This window comes from Diceros bicornis, chromosome 34 (assembly GCF_020826845.1).
Source record: "Diceros bicornis minor isolate mBicDic1 chromosome 34, mDicBic1.mat.cur, whole genome shotgun sequence".
NCBI lineage: Eukaryota > Metazoa > Chordata > Mammalia > Perissodactyla > Rhinocerotidae > Diceros > Diceros bicornis.
The window spans coordinates 26,643,448-26,657,341 of record NC_080773.1 but is presented as its reverse complement, the minus strand read 5'-3'; the positions used below and the strand labels follow the sequence as shown (position 1 = coordinate 26,657,341).

The following is a 13,894-nucleotide window of genomic DNA, read 5'->3' as shown; positions in this document are numbered from 1 at the left end:
CCCTGATGCGCAGAGGTGGGTTAGGGGTGGGGAGAGAGGTTTGGGAAACAATGATCATGGTGAATCTGTGTCTGGCCCTTCCTTTCGAGGTCCTGTATCCAGGATCTTCCCTTGTCCAGGAGGGCAAAGGAGCTCCAGTTTTTCTCATCCCTCCTTTTCAGAGGCCCCTGACCCTGCCAGGAACAACAGGAGTGAGGTCAGAGAGCCGTAGAATTCTGGCTCTGAGGTTGAGGACTGGTGAACAATGTTCTGGTGTTCGGGGGACTCAGATAAGGGGTTACCTGGGGAGGACTCGGATCGCCTGATGTAGCAGATCCTGGAGAGGCCATAGGGGAGAAGAAAGCCAGCCCCAAGGGGGAACTCCTGAGCCGGGTAGGGATGACAGAGGGGGCTCGTATAGCGGAATGTCGGGAGGGTGTGCAGTTTCTGTTTCCAGCTCTATCAGGACCCAGATTTCCTGCCACCTCACAACTCTGGGGCACAGGACAGCCTGAGCTAGTAACTGCAGGAAATGTCTGGGCAGGCTGGGGTGGGAGCCCTGGAGTGGTTGAGACCACCTAGTGAGAGACCAGAAGGCTCCAGACAGAAATGTGAGAAAACCCGGAAAGAGGAAAAACCTGTGCCAAACATAAAGTGAAAATCAGCTCAGATGGAGAAAGACAGAACGCACTCCTGCAGTTGTTCAGGCTGGGGAGGGGGAAAGCTACAAAATTAAAAGGAATGTTTATTTCTCGTAAGGTCTTCCAACAGCTGTATAATACTACAGTGACCCTCTCTTTGAGTGGCTAATGTGTTCTTATCAATGACGCCCTAAGACTGGCTTTGTAGTTTCATCTATTTACTGGGGCCACCTCTGGCTAAACAGTCCTCACGTCAGGACAGCACTCAATCCCTAGTTAACACTTGTAGGGTAACACAAATCTGAGGATGGTGGCGCAGCATGGAAGGTCCTGGATACACCTGACCAGCATCATTGACCTAGGATGTGACCAGATCCTTCCCCAGGCTCCTCTCACTCTGCACTGGTGGCTGGTAAATGGTTGGCCACCCAGAGGTTTCCGTCCACCAGGAGGCACTGTGAGCCCTGGGGAGACCTAGGCAGGGGAGCAGGTGCTGAAACAGCGTTAGGTTTGGAGCTCAGGCAACTCTCAGCTCTGCAGAAGGGTCCGAGCTGAGGCTTAAGGCCCCAGTTTGGGGCCAGGAGGGCAAAGAGGTGGGGTTGGATGGAGCCAGGGGAGGAGCAGACAATCAGGAGTGGGTGGTGCTGGTCTCCTGTCTCTCCTCCTTTTCCCAACTCTCCTGTTCCCTCTCGGACATTGGCCCTCCTGTGGACAATGTCTGTCTGCCCCATCTGGCTGAGCTATGGGTACAAGGGAATGTTATTGCTGAGGTTTTCTGTTTACTGGCCTCTGTATGGCTTCTTTAAATAATTTGCTTCATGCCAAGCTAAAAAAGAAAAAAACTTCTGTGAATGTGAGGAGGCTAGTCTTCATATTTGACAAAGGAGAAAAGTGAGTGTCACGGTCAGGAATATCAGACTCTATGCTTGGATCACTTTCTCCCATTCTGTCCACTTGCTCCAGTGCCTCGGGGCAGGAGAGGGTAGTGTCAGGCCTGATGTGAAAGATAAGTGCTTCCTGGACACTTATTTCTGGCTCCAATGGATCCTCTTGCCAGTGGTGTTGGATTTGCCTGATATTGTCAGAGGGGCTCTCCTTCCATCCAGGAGAGGAATGAGCCTTCCTTGCTGCCTTCTAATTCTTGGTCAGTATTTGGGAAATGGTGAATCTGAGTATCCTTTCTCTGTAGGGTGGGGGACTGAGGCACCCTGTCTCTGTATTGTTCCTCCAGTCTTGGGGTCCTAAAGCAGCTTTTCTTGTTCCTACCAACTTCCAGAATTCTCCTTTGTTTGTCTTTTGCACCATTTACAAGGTTTATAGGTGTGACTAGAGGGGAGAAGGAGGGAAAAATGGGTCAATGCCATTTTGTCTGGATTATAAGTCTAATTATCAACTTTTAAGGTGTTGAACAGACAGGTTGACCCATATGACCCACCCTGACATCATCATAATCAGAAATCTGACTCACTCTCCCTCTGGATATAGGGCAGAGGGAAGGAGTGTTAGGTATCACGCATGTTTTACAGCACACCACAATCTCCCATTTGTTTATTTCTCCATCCTTTTGTGAACCTATGGCACAATGCTTTATCCCTGTCTTGGTATGGGTCCTGTTGGTGACTCTGGGGCTATTTTTGTTTGAACTGATTTTTGTTAAAATTAAAATATTAGGTTTTCATGAGGAAGATTAAAACGTCCTGCATCACTGCAACTTCTCAACCCAGATATATATTTTCGAGCTCATTCTGAACGATAAGAAAGTGTTAGCCGGATGATGACATGGTGACAGACCTTCCTGGAGGAGGGACGTGGATGCACAGAGACAGTGAAGAGTGCATCCGCATGTGGGTACTTAGAGAACGACCTGAGGAACTGATTCCTTAGGAGGTGGCGATGGAGAAATAGACAGGGTGAGAAGAACAACCTAGAATAGATGTCATAAAACCACATCCCAGGGGAAGCCTCCTTTTCTAACTAAAATTTTGTTGGATCACAGCCACGTTAATTCCTTTGTAGATTGTGTATGGCTGCTTTTGTGCTAGAAACATGGAGTTTAATAGTTGCAACAGAGACCATACAGCTTACAAAGCCAAAAATATTTGCTGTCTGGCCCTTTCCAAAAGGAAGTTTCCTGACCCCTGACTTAGAATGTCAAGTTGAGAATCGTGTAAATTATTCTTTTGAGGTGAGGAAATAGAGAAGTATTTTGACTATGGTCAGCTCTGAGTTTTAGGAAATTTTCTGAATGTTAATACTTGATTTTTCCTAAAGCAGGACTATTAGGAAGTAGGCAGAAGGGAAAGGGAAGATTCAGGAATGGAAAGAGATATGCTGGAGGCCAAGTCAGGGCAGGGATCCTGGCAGGGCTTTGAGTAGAGAGTGAACTGACATGTTGCTGATGTGGTGTCTGGGACAGAGCACGCCCAGACTCAGGGTGAAATGTCACTAAGCCCTTTCTGTTCAAGAGAGAAGGAACCAGGATACATCAAACTATCATAATGTACCGGGACTTTTCCTGGATATTTTCCACATGTACTTTTATTTAATCCTCACAGCAACCCTGCGAGGTAGGACTTCTTACCCCCATTTCACAAACCAGGAAACTGAGACAAGGAAGGGTAAATTGGATTGCCTGATGTCATACTCATAATAAATAAAGAGCATGGATTTGATCCCAGGTATGTCTGATTGCAAAGCCTAAAATAGTTCCAGTATAGTAGGAAACTCACATGCAATAGTTCATATACCCATTGCCTATGGGGATGTTGTGTCCAAGAATCAGCCTTTTTGTCCCCCTTCCTGTAGAGGACATGGGCGCTCCAGCTGCTACTGACGATCCCCTTGTTTCCTCACTGTGTCCTGTAGGTGCCTTCCTGTAGATCCACCCTGTGAAAGCTGAGGGAGTGTTATGAGAGGTTTGGGAATTCGATCGGAGATGTAAAAGACACTTTCCACTCCAAACAAATGGACTGAAGGTATATTTTATTATATAGAGGATAGTAAAGGCGACAGTCTGCAAACAGATCCGAATAGGTCAAATATTAAGAGGGAAAAAACATCAGCCTGACTGGAAAGGGAAAACATCCACATCGGCTGAAGAGAAATGACGCAAATCAACCGGAAAGAGAAACACCAGGTTGACTGAAAAGAGAACACATCAAATCAATTACTTCATATCAAATCAATTAATCACATCAAATCAGTTACTCACAACATCCACGCCCCACTGCCGGGAGAGCCCTGTCAATCGACGCGGCTGGGCAAGGATCACACGTCCTGGGCAAGGTGTCCCTTCCACGGGTGGAACTCTCAGCAGGTCTCAGTTTCCAGCAGTTTATATAAGCAGTTACAGAGTTTACAGAGCAAGCATCTAGTGTTCCCATGCACAAAATGGTTATCAGTGGCATACGTGCACTGAGCTCCCTGGCTAACGTCCCAGCCCAGTAGTTGTGTACGTGCATTGTTCTCTTTGGTTATCGTCTCAGTCTGGCACAGATGACCAGTCCATTCCGGACTACGACGCTCCAAGAGCTTTGAAATGTTACAACTTGCAACTCTCTCCGTGGGAGAAAGGCCAGTTCCCAGGAAAAGTCCAGTTCCCACCACACAGAAAGCAGCTTTGTATTTCTTTTTTGTGCTGTTGGCTGTAGGTCAATGGAGCGGCCAAACATGGCTGTACTCATGTCAAGACAGGGAGTCACAATGTAGCTCCTGCTCCATCCCCAAGGTAGAGGTGGTCCTGCAGAGCTTGTGGGGACCGTGGGGCTGTCTAACTTGGACCCCTACTGGTGTCCGGGTGGAGAGCAAGGGGGCTCAGAGCAGAGCTGTGGAAGAGTGGGGCAGGGAGGAGGCAGAGAGGGTCCATGAAGTGAATTTGATTCTGATGGAACATTTATTCATTCTTCCATTCTATTATCAAACGTTTCTTAAGGTCCCGTTAATTCAGTTATCCAACAAATACAGCACTTATCGGTTGCTTTCCAAATCCACTGACTGCTCACACAGAACAAGGTTGAAAATATTATTATTACTATTATTTTTCAGAGAAAGAAACTAAGTCTCAGACAGGTTAGGTACTTCACAAGGTCACACAGCTGCAGATCATGGTCTCTCTGAGGTTTCCTACGTGTTGGGCACTGGATACGCAGGAAGGTATTTATGAAAATCTACTTCTCCTCTTGTCTGTCTCTCCTTTACTCTCAAACTACTATCACACTCACAACTCTACTGACACCAGGCGTGTGAGGTTTATTTTTCTCCACAACAAGCAATTCTCTGTGACACTAGCTGTGTGTCCTACAATTGAACTTAATTCTGGCACTATCTACTTGGAGAGAACATCATGTCTCACAGGTTGTGGCTCAGTCCCACAAGATTCCCCTCCATGCAGAAGCCAATCTCAAGTCCAGGTTGTCACTTGTGCTTCTGACCAAGTGGCTACAAATCAGAGGTCACCACAGCCCCTTGCTTGGGTTCAATTAATTTTCTGGTGTTCCCCAGAGAATTCAGGAAAGCAGTTTATTTATTGTGTACCAGCTTATTATAAAAGGATATAAAAAGGATACAGATGAACATCAGATGGAAGAGACACATAGGGCAATGTGAGTGGGAGAGGGCATGGATCTTCCATGCTCTCTCCAGGAGCGTCACCCTCTCAGCACCTCCATGTGTTCACTAACTTGGAAGCTCCCGAACTCCATACTTTTTGGATTTTTATGGAGGCTTCCTCATGTAGGCATGATCAATTATTAACTGCATTCCCAGCCCCTCTCCAGTCTCTGGAGAATGGAGTCAGGGATGAAAATTGCTCATCCAGGAGACCACCAAGAGACACTGCATTTAAACAAAAGACAGTGCTCTTACCCAGGAATTTACAAAGGATTTACTAGGACAACCATTTTCTGCTGCAGACTCATTTCTCAGCTCTACATTTACGGCAACATTTCTCAAAACAGTCTTTCCACTGCCTCTCCTCCCATTCCCTCTTCAACTGACTCCAGTTAGAATATCAGCCTCTACCAGGCTACTAGATCTGCTTTTGTCAAGATCAGCTGTGATATCACTTAGATAAATTTAAATTGTCATTTCCTAGATCCTATCCTGCGGGACTTATTAGCATTTGAAACAAATGAGCACTCTCTCCTATTTGAAACTCCATCTCCCCTTGGCCACCAGGACCCAACCCTACACTCTATCCATTTATCCTTCCTTAGTGGTCTTCTTGCTGTTTCAACCTTATCTCCCTGACTCTAAATGCTGGAGGGTCCCAGGGCTCTGTCCATGGGTCCCTTCTCTTCTTTTTGGTTTCATCCACTATCAGGTCTTGATGTGGAGGACTCCCAAACCTCTGTCTCTCACATGGGGCCCTCTCCTAAGCTCCTGACTCTTGTCATCAACTAGTCAACTTCACTTGGACATCTCAGAGGTACCTCAAACTTATAGTAACCAAAATCAAGTTTGGGCCCCTCTTGAAAATATACTGCTACAGAGCTGACAATTTCAGGAATTGCCAGTTCAATTCTTTAAGTTGCTCAAGGCAACCACACTGGAGTCACCCTGGGTATCTATGGACAATTTATGGACATATATGACCCCTATGGCTATCTATGGACCTCCATGGAGTTGTCTTTGACATATATGCATGTCTATGTCTTCTACGAACATCTATGGACATCTATGACATCTATGGACATCTGTGTTATCTACATACAGTTATGACATCTAAAAATATCTATGACATCTATAATGTCTATGGACATCTATGGAGTCATCTTTGACATCTATGACACCTACGAGGTAGAGGCAGTGAGCTATCTTGGGTCATATACCACAAGTAATTTATCACTCCAAACTCTGTTGGCTCCACCTTCTAAATGTATCCAGAACCCAGCTTCTTCTCATCAGATTTATCATTGTTACCCTGGACGAATTCTGTCTTATGGACTCAATTTTGTCTCCTCGAATTCATGTGTTGAAGCTCTAACCCCTAATGTGACTGTATTTGAAGATGCCTTTAAAAAGGTAATTAAGTTTAACTGAGATCATTAGAGTAGGGCCCAAAATGACTTATGTTCTTAAAAGAAGTAGAGACACTAGGGGTGCATGTGCACAAAGAAAACGCCATTTGTAGACATAGTGGGAAAGCGGTCATCTGTAAGCCAAGGAGAGGGTTTTCAGGAGAAACCAACCAAGCTGGCACCTTGATCTTGGATTTCTAGCCTTCAGAACTGTGAAAAAATAAATCTGTAGTTTAAGCAACCTAGTCTATGGTATCTTGTTAAGGTAGCCACAGCAAACTAATACAGTCTGCATCATCTCCTGCCTACACTATTTGAGTGTCTTCCTTATCTACTCTTCTCTCTTCTACCCTATCTTGCTACGGGATTTCTCAACACGGCATCCAGAGTGAGCTCATTAAAATGAGTGTGTCAGTTCATTTCTGTGAAATAATAGAATATGTATATCTATATTGAAATATCTATATCAATATCTATATCTATACATATATCTGTCTATTGATATAGATATTGATATAGACATAGATATATATCTACCCCCATTTCCCATTTGAATGTTTGGTCTTTGACCCTGGTTCCTGACACAGAGCTCCTAAATCCCTTGGAATTTCCTGGGTGACAAGAAGGTCTTTTGTTCTGACAAGCCAACTCTGCATGTCTCCTGGATGGGGGTTAGAAAGACCAGAAAGACCAAGCCATGATTAGATGCTTGGGACTTTAAGTCCCTTCATCTACCCTCCAAAAAGGAAAGAGACTGGAAATGGAGTTATTTTACTTCATCATGTTTACACGATGAAGCCTCAATGAAAATCCCAAAAGTATAAGTTTCAGGGAACTTCCGGGTTGGCGAACACGTGGAAGTGCTAGGAGAATGGTGTTCTGGAGAAGGTACGGAAGCTCTTTACCCCTTCCCCTATGCATCTCTTCATCTGGATGTTCATCTGTATCCTTTATCATATCCTTTCATAACAAGGTGGTACACAGTAAGTAAATTGTTTTCCTGAATTCTGTGAGCCACTCTAGCAAACTAATTGAACCCAAGAAATTAATTGAACCATCCTGGGAGGAACCTTCAATTTATAGCCAGTTGGTCAGAAACACAGATGACAACCTGGACGACTTGAGACTGGTGTCTAATGTGGGGAGTGGGGGCAGTCTTGTGGGACTGAGCCCTTAACCTGTGGAATCTGATGCTATCTGCAAGTAGATAGTGTCAGAATTGACTTACGTTGTAGGACACCCAGCTTGCGTCACAGAGAATTTCTTGGTGTGGGGAACTCCCCCGGACATCTGGTTTTAGAAGCAAAGTGTTCCCTGTGAGGAAAGGAGGCCCACACAGAAGTTGTCACTCTTCTCAAAATACATAAGTAATGATGCTGAACTGCAGGACCCCGGATACTTGCAGCCTCCATGCCTCTCGGTCCTCATTCCCTCCTCACCATTAACCCCTCCCCACCCCAACAGACTTCTGCTTTAGCAACACTATCTTGCTTGCTATTTCTCCAACGTATCAGGGATGCCCCAACTTCAGAGCCCTAGCAGTTGCTGCTCAATCTGTTTAGTGACATCAGTGATCCTCTCTCAGGGCTCACATCCCAATATTTCACCTTCTTCAGCTGTTTTCTCAGAGACTCCAGCCCCAGGAACGTCCCTCCAGATTCTCTCATTTTATTTCCCTATAGAGCACTCATTTCCTGTATGTTTTCACTACTTATTTTTCCATTATTTTCTCCACCTCCCCAATAAATATAAGTTTTTGACAGTAAGGACATTTTACATTTATAACACACATATTTATAAAAATACAGGTATTACCCAAGCCCTCAGAACAATCAACAAGCACAAGATAGCTGCTGAAAGAGTAGAGGAATGCACAAGTGATAGCTGACCACGTGCTCAAAACCCTCACAGCAGTGTCCGCACTAGTCAGGGTGAAATAAATAAGTGAGAGTCAGAGATAAAGGATGAGCAGCAGTAAAGCAGGTTGATATAGGCACGTGAGGAAGAGGGGACAGTAGAGCAATGATTCTGAGGTGCAGAACGCTTACTCTGCTTGAGGTGAGCCAGCAGGTCAGTGTGGGAGGAGCGAAGCACTGAAGGGGACTCTGGTTTTCCTTCCCCACATGCCAGACCAAGTTGTTTGACAGCTCCACTTTTGGCATGTGGAGAAGCAGTGCCCCTCATTATGGAGGGAATGCTAATGTGCTGGGGAGGAGAGACGGGAGGGCTTCAGCAGGAGAAGGACTAAGAGGGGAGCTCAGCTCAAGGGGAGTGGTTGTATTAAGATGAAGTCAGAAGAAGCACAGACAAGCTTTGCAGCATATGAGAGCAGGAAGAGGTGACAGAGGACAGTGGTAGGATAAGAGTAAATCTCTTGTTGGTTGTCAGGGACAAGAGTGCCATCGGTGAGATAGAGCCCAGCAGGAGAAGTATGTTTGGAGGTGTACTAACCACGTGTTCCTGACTTCTTGACATGTGGGGCCTTCTGAACTTGGGACTGCCCTTGCCAGGGTGAGCCAATTCCTCGAGAGAGTAAAGGACTTACCTGCAAGGCCTGCCTTTGGTATTGCAAACCAACCAGCTCATACTCCAACCACTTCCTTTATCAGCCTCTGACACTCTGGGCTATCCTCCTGCCCTAATCACCTAGAACCAGGTACTAGACAACTGGAGACAACCCCTACACCCCAGAGCCTGCCAAAATGATTCAGACTAGCCAATCCTAAACCTACTTGCCCTGCCTCACTTTGCCTTTCTCACGGAAACCAAAGTGAAGGCTCCTGTCCACATTTCCTTCATGCTCTCTCTGCTTCTTTACCAGCCCTGGTGCTTCCTCACCCGTCCCTAGGTGGTGTGGAATTTCCCCTCCTCTTGGGAACTGTGAGTAACAACTGTCTCCTAATCTGTTAGCCTCACATGCCTATGTAGTCGTGCATCGCTTAAGGACTGGGACATGTTCTGAGAAATGCGTCTTTAGGTGATTTCATCATTGTGTGAACATCACAGAGTGCACTTACACAAATCTGGATGGTATAACCTACTACACCTCTAGGCTATGTGGTACTCATTGTATATGAAGTTCATCGTGGACCAAAGAATTGTTATGAAGCTATGATGATAATAATAAAACCTACATTTTCGAACAAGTAGGAAGGTGACAAGCTTTTTCTGGACATGCCTAATGGAGCATAACTGAGGGCCACCCCAGGGAGACGCGGGGGGCAGAATGCATGCCAGGATGCCCACGTGAATGACCAGGGAAGCTGGTTATCCACGCCCACTGCTGACCTGCCTGCTTTCTTCCTGTGGGTCTTCACTCTGATGGGAGACACCAGGGTCTTTGACACAGGTCACTCTCTTGAGGCTGGAGTGAGTGACTATGGCAGGTCGAGGGTGGGGTGAACCCAGGACCCTTCATCACAAGACTTTGTAACAAGATCTCCTCCCCTGCTCCAGGACATCAGCGACCAGAGCTGGGAACACACTCATGCGTGGCTCAGAGGCTACCAGATGGATTCTCACCATCACCGTGCCCCTACCCTTGCTCTGAGCCCTCACAACACTCCAGGTCTCTCTTCTCCACCTCTTGGCCCACCTCCAACCAAGCTCACATGAAGAAGATGAGGCAGATGCAGAGAGTGAGCAGTGTGGTGACACTAGCTCCCCCAATGGCACCCTGAATCACACCTGCCCTGGTCCATGGTTCCCCTGTAGACAAGAAAGACTTTGGGTGAACTCCAATCTAGATGAACTGACTTGTGTCTTCTCCACTCCAGCGTGTAGAGAGGGGTACCCCTCCCCTCCCATCCAGGGTTTAGCTTCTGGGTTCTCCTACTCATCATAGAACCTAAGCCTTCTCCTAAAGAATATGGTTCACATGATACCCCGTATCCAGCCCCACAATACTCTCCAACAAACTCCCTCTCTTCCAAGACCCAGGTTCTTCTCCACCCAGCATGTCTCTGCAACAGCCCACAGACCTGGCTGCAGCAGGAACGTGAGGCTCTGGGCTCTGCGGACATTCCAGAGAGAGAAAAACACACACACAGAGTCCTGTAGGATGCTGAACAGCTTTGTCTCAGCTTCCTTCCAGGGATGGTGTCCGAATCTCCTCTCTTGTCCTCCACGGGTCCCATCCCCCAAGGTCAAAGGTGATCTTTTGTATCTCCAGGAGGGAGTGGAACTTGGGAATTCTCAGACCTTCAGGACAGACCCAGACACCTCTGTTGGCCCTGCCTGGCCATGCCTTCTGGGGACCCAACACCTAGGGTGAGGGATGTGTCTCTGGGCATCACCTGTCAACAGTTGGATGGGCACTGCGGAGAAAGCCCCAACGGGACTCAATGTCCAGTGAGGAGCCCAGATGCCATTACCCATGGCAATAGAGCAGTGTGGGGAGCTGGGATCTAGAAACAGGTCAGGACGAGGACCAGTGATTCCCAGTGAGAAAAGGGCCCAAAGAGATCTTCAGGGCATTGAAACCACTCTATGTGATACTATAATGATGGATACATGTCCTTATGGATTTGTCCATACCCATAGAATGTACAACACCAATTGTGAACCCTACTGTCAGCTTCAGACTAGGCATAGTAATGACGTGATAATGTAGATTCATGGGTTGTAACATATATCCCCTCTGGTGGGGGATGTTGATAGTGGGGAAGCTGTGTATGTGTGGGAACTTCAGCGGGTATAGGGGAAATCTCTCTAACTTCCCCTCAATTTTGCTGTGAACCTAAAATGCTCTAAAAAATAACATCTGCTAAAAAGATCTCCTGAGGCCTTCAGTGACAGGAGAAAGATAAAGAGCACATTTAGGAAGGACAGGGAGGAAGTTGGTGGTCATCATGGCAAGACATGAGTTGCAGGATATTGTAGGAAGAGGCCTGAACGGGGCTTGTCATGGCTTATTGCAGCCCCCCACCATAGCCCCACCATCTAGGCTAGGAAAGTCCAGGTCAGCCTGACCTGGCAGAGACCCCACTCCAGTCCATACCCTTGTCTGGGGTCTCCTTCCCACCTGTGTCATCCCCTAGGCAGACACCAATTTCTGGGTTCTCTGGAGCAGCTAGGACGAGAGGAGGGAGAGAAGTGGAGAGGGAGGGGAGAGGGAAATGTAAATATTCCCTGACCTCAGGAGCCACAGAAATGCGGGAGGGAGAGGGCTTGTGTCCTTCTAGGTCCTGTACTCAGCTAAGCTCCCAGGACGAAAGAATCAAGTGTCCCTGGCCTGGCATTAGTGCCCCTCACACCCTCAGGGACCTGAGGGTCCTGGCCTGGCATTCACAGGTGACATTGAGTGGCATGGTCTTTTCCACGGTCACACCAGCTGCAGGGAACTTCACCTGATCGGTGAGGTTAGTGCCATGGTCCTGGTGCTGTGGGGTGAGGGTAAGCATGAAGGAGACACGGGTCCTGGGGCCCAGGGAGGTGAGGACAACTGATGTCCAGCAGAAGGTGGGAGGTGTGCCCTGCTCACAGGCCCAGGGCACAGGGCAGGACAGATTCCAGGAGCAGCCAGGCTCCAGGGTCCCCGGGATGAGGATGTCGGGTGTGTGTGTCAGGGCTGGTGAGGAGAGAGGGAGACACAGGGAACAGGAGGGAGGGGCTGAGGTGCGCCCCTGAAACTAGCCTCAGGCTTTGGTCCAGTTCTTCCCTCTGAGCACCAACACACTGTACCCCTAATCCCCTCAAAGGAGGAGGGTGCCATCCCAGTCTGCCTTGGCCCCCATGTCCTTCCCCTTTGGCATCTCCTGGAGCCCACCCCTTACTCATCACATGCACCGAGAGACGGTTAAATCTGTAAGTCCAATTTTCCTTCCTCTCTCTGCCTGAGAAAAGTATTTTCCATTGTCCCTCTTCCTGTCCAGGGAGCAGTTGTAGATCTGTGGGTCCCGAGGTGGCAGAATTGACCCTGGGTCTCCTCCTGCATTTTTTGATCTGTGTTGTTTGTGGCCACAGGAGCATCTTGGCATATATTAACCCCCTCCCAGAACCAGCAGCAGTGAGCTGGGGCACCGTCAATCCTTTTGTCCTGGGGATGGGAGAAGGTGCAGGGCACAGTGACGCACAGGCCCTCCTGCACCCTCATATACTCCTGCACTTCCAATCAGTATTTTTGATACTGAGCCAGGGACTCTATGGGGAAAATATGGTCAGCCGCATCCCCCGCCCCAGCCACCTCCTCTCCCCTTTGGCCCCCTCACCTGCCCACAGTAGGGGCAAGAGCAGTGGCAAAATCTCAGAGATGGAGGCTTCTGGGCATCTGTCCTGTGTCTGAAAAGAGAGGAGGAAGACGAGTAAGAAGGGAGGCCATGGGGAGACCTGTGGGAAGCTGGGGAGGAGCACTTGACTTCAGCCTTTCACAGAGGCTGGAGTATTTTTCCCCTCTGCACAGAAAGGGTGGACATCCCACAACCAAAAGCCCATGAGACCCACCCAGAGGGGAGCAGAGGAGCAGACGCTGTGTCCTGCTCCCATCTCGGGCTTCCCTCCAGCACTGGAGCCTGGACCAGGACCTCTGAGGACATCTGAGGTGTAGGATATGGTGAATCTCTATGCACCTCCCATCTGAGATGCATTTCTGGGCCCTGTTGTCTACACCAGGGAGCTGGCTAGCTCCTGCCGGACCATGGAAGCTCACAGCCTCATCGAGAGCCCGGGTGGTCGGTCTTGCCAGGAGTAAGATTCCTTACGGTCTGTGTGAGTGTCCGGGGGAGGGGAAAAGAAGGGAGTCCTAGGTAAAGTGAAGGTAGCAGCCAGTCATTCATTCATTCATTCCCCAAACACTTACTGAACATTTCCGCGTTGGGCCGGCTGGAGACAAGAAGCGAGATAACCAACCTGGTCTGTGTCTGTGAGATGGTCCCCACCCAGTAGAATCACTTCTTCCCCAAACATTCAGTACTGATTGGCTTTAGAGCTGCAGTCACTGGTGAGTTTGCTCTGTGTCCTGGTAACATATTGCATATTTCTAACATATGAGTATGGGTTATTTATTTATTTTTTTTACTTCTTGTATGCTGATTAGTGAAGATAAAATGGCACCAAACATAAAAAACATGCAACACATTCATGTAAAACAAATGGGGGAACACATGTTTTAGGAGCCAGTGTGGATGAAACTTTTTTTCCATGAATGCTAGTGTTTGGTGATGTGTGGCCTGAGACTAATTTTTTTAGATCTTCATATTACAGATTAGCATTTCCTGTCATGTAAATCATTTTTGCCGTCACAGTTACATGTGGCTGACA

At 47.7% G+C, this 13,894-nt stretch overlaps 1 pseudogene; it reads right to left on the bottom strand.

Moving 5' to 3' along the window:
* Positions 1 to 11,886: 11,886 nt before the first annotated feature.
* LOC131397659 (myeloid cell surface antigen CD33-like) lies at positions 11,887 to 12,749 on the bottom strand (annotated as a pseudogene).
* Between the last annotated feature and the right edge of the window lie 1,145 nt (positions 12,750 to 13,894).